Source organism: Humulus lupulus, chromosome 3, assembly GCF_963169125.1.
Source record: "Humulus lupulus chromosome 3, drHumLupu1.1, whole genome shotgun sequence".
Lineage (NCBI taxonomy): Eukaryota > Viridiplantae > Streptophyta > Magnoliopsida > Rosales > Cannabaceae > Humulus > Humulus lupulus.
The window spans coordinates 257824429-257830968 of NC_084795.1; the positions used below are offsets into that span (position 1 = coordinate 257824429).

Here is a 6540-nt window from a genome sequence, read left to right on the forward strand (position 1 = left end):
CTTGATTCATTTATCACATTAAACGCCAAGTCTAATATCCTAAGGCCTTGTGATTTGAGACATAGCCTACAAATACAGATTTAATTGCCCTTGGACCCAACTTGGTCCTTTTAGGCTTCGTGCCCTTGTAATAGGCAAGGCATCCCCACACTTTGAGAAACCCTGGGTTAGGTCTCTTTCCTTTCCATATCTTATATGGTGAAATTTAATTTTTCTTTAGAGGAATCCGGTTTAGAATATGACAAGCAAATAACAAGGCTTCTCCCTATAATGCAAAACTCAAATTTGCATGTAATAGCACAACATTTATCATTTCAACATATGTTCTATTCTTTCATTCCGCTGTATCATTTCAACATATGTACAACGTTGTACATTCATGTATTATACCATGCATTTCACAAAAATAAAGTGAATTCATTGGAAAAGTATTCACCGCCCCTATTACTTCTAATCACTTTAATTTTCTTTTCCAATTGATTTTCAACTTCGACTTTATAGATTTTAAACATGCTAAAGGCCTCATCCTTATTCTTAAGCAACACTACTAGAAAATGGGCTTTCCCGACACCCAACCACGATATTCAACTCTGTTGACTGTCGTAATTACTTAGCGGGACTCTACGCCGACAGTTAAAAAATGTAGGCATAGAGACCAACGACGATAGCTAATAACTGTCACTGTTGCTTTTGACTATCGCTATTGACCCCAACGCCGACAGTTAATTCGAGATAAATGTGCGGACAGTTAAAATATGTCGCTATTGACCCCAACGCTGATAGTTAATTCGAGGCCAATGCCGACAGTTAAAATGTGTCGCTATTGACCCCAACGCCGACAGTTTATTCAATACGAATGCCGACAGTTAAAAATTGTCGTTATTGACTTCAACGCCGATAGTTAATAGAATTCCAATAACGACAGTTATAAAATGTCGTCGAAATTCAAATAGAAAAAATCTAAAAATATAATTAATAAATAATTTAATTTTAAAAATAAACTAAATTTTTTTAAATATATATTTATGAAAATTATATATATTTATTAAAAACTTTTTAAACTAATTTTTTTCCTAAATTTTTCATATTTTTTACTTTTGTATTTATAATAATTTTTACATTAAAATTTAAATTTAAGTATATAATGAGATAATAGATTTATTTATGTCTCAAATTATGTATTATTTCTTGGAATAATTAATAAATGACATCAAAATTTAGAAATGGAGAATAGATTGAATTTAAAAAGTTTTACTTTTGTTAAATTGTATTATTATTTATTGAGAAATAATTAATAGGAAATCTTTAAATTTTATAAATGATGAGATTTATCAAGAATTAAAGATTTATATTTTAAATAATGAGAATCAAAATAAAAGAAATTTTGATCACCTATTAGTATATTATTATTGGAAATAAATATCAAGATGCTTTTAATTTGAATAAAAAAAATTGTATTAATTAAAAATGAATTTACATATTAAAATCTGATTTTTTTGTAATTAAATAAATAAGAAAAGTTTAAATAAAAAGAAAAATCTTTCCCTCTTTTCCCTCTCTTCCCCGAATCTCTCTCTCTCTCACTACTATGTTGCTTCAGCCAGGCCCAAACGGTCGTCGTCCCATCGCCAGAGCCGTACACGCGCCAACCAATTCGAACCACTAGCCCTCGAAACGTTGACCCCCGCGAGCTCACCACAGTACGCGCCACCCAGGGCTGTCAACCAACAGTCCGAAGCCGTCCGCCTCCTGCACTTTCCGGCAAGATTTTGACTACCCCGAGCCTCCCCAAGTTTAACCAGCATCACCACCATACTCCTCATGGTCTAAGCTTCAAAACCCACCCAAGGATCGGCCTTACTAGTGGTCGGAAAAATAAAGGGTATTAGTCGGAATCCATGGAGGTCCGAAGCTTGTAGTGGAACCACCGCCGTTGTCATCATTAGACAGGTAAACAAAGCTTCAAATTTCAAACTAGATGTGTGTATGTATATATATATATATATGTGTGTGTGTATTGACGATGAAATAGAAACAAGGGGAAGATCGCATCATAGCGAATTTGGGGGATTCAATGGTTGTTTTGTGAACTAAGAACTGGATGTGTGTATGTATATATATATGTGTGTGTATGTGTGTGCAAGTAGGATTTTTGCAGACTTCCAGAAACGTTTTCATCCTGATTCCCAAATCTATATACCAATTCCAACATGGTCAAAGTGAGTTGTATTTAAAAATCACTACTGATGCTCAAAACTTTAAATAACATTTGTATCTTTGGATTTATTTCTGATTATATGATTCCAATATTTTACAGCCATCATAACATTTGGAGAGATGTCCAGGTTCCTCAGAGGACTTTCCATTACTATCACCCAGAATCTAAGGGGTTAGATTTTGCTGGATTGATGGATGACATTAAGGTAAGTTAATGTACCTTCTCAAAAATAATTATTAAGCTTTATACACAAATTTCAATAAGCCAAATTTGTTTACTCTAATCTAATGCCCAACCTGCCAAACCTTCTTTTAATGTCTATAGTCTTAACTGCAAAAATGAATTGCACTACATCACAATCACAAATATTTTAGGCGTGGTTTGATTTTGTTTCTCTACACCAGCACAAATTAGCAGATACTTCTTTTAACTATGGACGGTAGAAGTATCATCTATATATATATATTAAATATATGTATGTAGGAAGCTAGTATATTCTGGTGTATGATCACTCATCATAATTAAAGTATCCAATTTTTATTGGGTAATATTCCTTTTTGGTGAACGATGTATCTATCAATCTATCTGGTTCTTGTATATAGAAAATAAATGGTATAGAAAAAGTAACAAGGTAGTCAGATCAGATCGTTATCGTTGGAGAAATAAAGGCGCACATTGATGAGGGGAGAGCACATATATCATTGCTGTCCCTGATGTCACCTACCATCGTCTCACTCCCAAAGACCAATTCATGGTTCTCGCCACTGATGGGGTAGTTAAGAACTAAGAACTTATATTGATATTCTTAGATATGTTGGATTTTATAAACTGTTTCTGATTGGTGTGTAAATGATGAATAGGTTTAGGATGTGTTGATGAATGGTCGGCGATTCGTCTCTTCTTTCAGAATTAACATTATTATCTTGGTTTGAAGACTTGAGATGTTTTTGTTGCACTGTTATTTGTTTCAATCAAAATAATGGGCATGCTTGCCTCTGTCTATGCTTTGCTTTATCTTTTGTTTCAACCAACGGTCGGAAACTTGTCTTTGTTTATTAATAGGAAATATTAATGAAAGTTCTTTCTTATAAACCTTTATAGGGAACCAGCCGCCCCACACATTACCATGTCTTGTTTGATGAGAACAAGTTCAATGCTGATGCCTTGCAAGTTCTCACGAACAATCTCTGCTACACGGAAATACTATTCATTTTCATTTTTTGTTCTCCAATTTCAACATTCTATTGTGAACTATTTTTGTTGCTCCTGTTCTTGACCTGAATTTGGTTTTTCAGGTATGCAAGGTGCACCAGAGCAGTCTCCATCAGCATGTGCTGTGTTGCACTATCTCGAGCGCTATGGTATAAATTCCTATCCCGAGCCCATTGCACTATCCTGAGCGCTATGGTATAAATTCCTATCTCAAATTTTAATTATTTTGAGTTTTGAAATTATTTGCGAGTTAAGAAACTAAAATGTAATTGTGTATGTTCATAGTATATCGAGAGTTAATTAGTATAATGAGTTGAGCTGTGATTTTATTAGACTGCTCTGCGACTGTCATATGCCTTGTTTGTAAGTTTTTAAAATCTGGAGATCTCTGATTTGCAGTCGTTGTGCTACTCATTTTTCTAGAAATTTACGGACTCTTGTGTAGTTACTTTGCAACTCTGTTGCATGCTTTTCCTAATCGACTTAGCATATTTAATTGTATACTAAATTATATATCATATGCAAAAAAAAAAAAATTGTTTTGCAAGCTGAATTATGATTTTCTATTTTGCGTAGACTTTCAAATGTGAATTAGATTTATAAATTTGGATTAGGCTTATTCACAACTCGTTGTGTTACTTTAACAACTTTGTCTGGTATGCTCGTTGTGTTACTTTAACAACTTTAACAAATGTTATCTAGTATCCTTGTGTTACATATTAATGTTCTATTATATTTATGTTCTCGGTGCTCTTATTTATAACTATATTTTCTTTTCTTTTCTTGCTAAGTACTATGGACTTAGAATCTGATGCATATTACTTACTTAAAGAACTAAGACTAACTACTTAAGCCATGAGGCTATCTTGTTTGATAAGAAAAATACAACTTTTATATAAATCATTTTTGTGACTAAAAACCAGTCATCCTTTTTATTTCTAATGCAACCTTAAGTTCTCTATTTATTTTAGTTTTGGTTTGACTTTAATGGTGTTTATTCTGTATTGTAGGCTAAAACTCTACTTGGATATTTAAGAGAACCAAGACAATTATATAAGAGAATCAAGGCAACAAGAAATTCTTCAAGTTGTTGGGTATTATTTTCTTTCTTGCTTGTAAGAATTATGTACAGTGAGGATTTGATGTATTATTTACATTGATAATAATGATTTTTTATTGAGAATTATTTAGTCTCATGAGGATTTAATGTATTATTTACATTTCAATTGAATGAATAGATTTTGTATGTATATTAATTTTTATTATGATAAATATAATTTTTTTTTTACAAGTTATGGCAATAATAATTAATTATGTGAGCATTTTTTTTATTTAAATTTATATTAAACTTCAATTGTTAAAAATATAATTAAAAGTTTTAAAAAATATATATTAAAAAAATTATTATTTATATATATAAATTTAATGTTACGACGATACCTATTAACTGTCGGCGCTGCCAGCAACGACGACACTTATTAACTGTCGGCGTAGCTAGTAACGAAAACACTTATTAACTGTCGACATAGCTACCTCTACGCCGGCATAGGAAAATACGACAGTTAGTCGACTATCGTCATTGCTCAATAGCGACAGTTAAAAACTGTCGGGAAAACCTGTTTTTGTAGTAGTGCAAGTACACATATGTGAATCTACAACAACCATCAATAAAGGTAATAAAGTACTTATGTCCACCTTGTTGGTTTTTGATCATGTGATTGACAGTGCAACGGAAGTATGAGATTGTATTTTAATGCAATAATAACAATTATTAAAGTATAAGAACAAATCACTCTAGGAACCATAACTAGAATGAGATCTTTTCATGTGCATGAATCTGAATAAAATAGAAACTTACAAATACCTTTTGTAGATGTAGAACACGTATAGATCAAATAGCGTCTTAGCCTCCTAACCCACCATCTTCCATAATATGGCTCACACAAAAAGAAGGAGACAGGTGGATGTCTATGCTATTTAGTAGGATACACAAGAACACACTTTTGAATCTCAACACTGTTAGGAAACTTTTATATAGGATCTATATTTATTTTTATTTAGATTTAATAACCTAGAACATGTTTCTAAAATTAAATTCAAAGAGAAACAATGATAAGAATACTTACAATATACGCAGCGGAATGAATGAGTCATTCATTCAGTTTCTCTAACCCTTGTATCATTTCTGTTGTAGAGTATTATCAATAAATTCAACCGATCTTCAGTTTTCTTCAGTCTTCCAAAGTATCCTTAGAATTACCTAGACTAGAGTGGGAAATTATCAACACATGAGATAGATACAGAGAGAAGAAGAGAAAAGAATAAAGAGGCTTAGAAAAGAACTTGTGTTTAGAGAAAATCTAAAAACTATCAGAAAATCTAACTTGTGACTTGTGAACTTATCATAACCTTTTTGACTTCTCTCTAAGCACTCATTTTATAGACTCAATTAGGTCATTTAATTTAATTAAAAAAATCAATACAATAATATCCAATTAACAGTCTTGGGTCGAAATTATCATGGGCTTTAGGCCCATGAAATTTTCCATTTGATTATAAGCCCATTGGACTTAAAATCAAGACATGTATTATTTTCTATTGATTTAATTAATTAAATAATTATTTAAATCATTTATGAAATTAATTATTTATAATTTGAACATTGATTTAAACTTATTTATTAATTTGGATACCAATTTATTTTAATTAATAAATCTGCGATAATTTCTCTTTTTTTCTCAAAATTGCATAACTCTGTAAAACTATCCAAAATTGTCCTGGTCAACTTTGATAATTCTAATTAATAATTAAATCAATTAATTGAGGCTATCTAGATGATTTTATCCAAGGTACAATTGAGACCATGGGCCTATGAAATCAAGCTCCAATAAGTTATCATAAATCTAACAAATAAATTTACTAACTCATTAATTCCTCGTGACTCTACTAAAAACTCGAAATTGCACTCTTGAATTCATAGAACGCTCTATAACAAATATAGATACGCTATTAATTATCCATTGTTACAACCATAATTGTCACTCAATCCTCTATAGATGATCTACAATGAGATAGGACTAAAATACCGTTTTACCCATCATTGTATTTTA

At 31.4% G+C, this 6540-nt stretch overlaps 1 long non-coding RNA gene across 5 annotated transcripts; it reads left to right on the top strand.

Moving 5' to 3' along the window:
* Window positions 1-1534: 1534 nt before the first annotated feature.
* LOC133823793 (uncharacterized) lies at window positions 1535-4680 on the top strand. Of its 5 annotated transcripts, none has more exons than XR_009888454.1 (4): window positions 1535-2219; window positions 2318-2990; window positions 3079-3625; window positions 4441-4680. It is a non-coding gene; the product is annotated as an uncharacterized LOC133823793 (long non-coding RNA). The 5 variants fall into 5 exon arrangements; XR_009888453.1 differs by having other exon boundaries at window positions 2318-2423; window positions 2863-3625; XR_009888452.1 differs by having other exon boundaries at window positions 1535-1950; window positions 2148-2219; window positions 2318-3625.
* Window positions 4681-6540: the final 1860 nt, after the last annotated feature.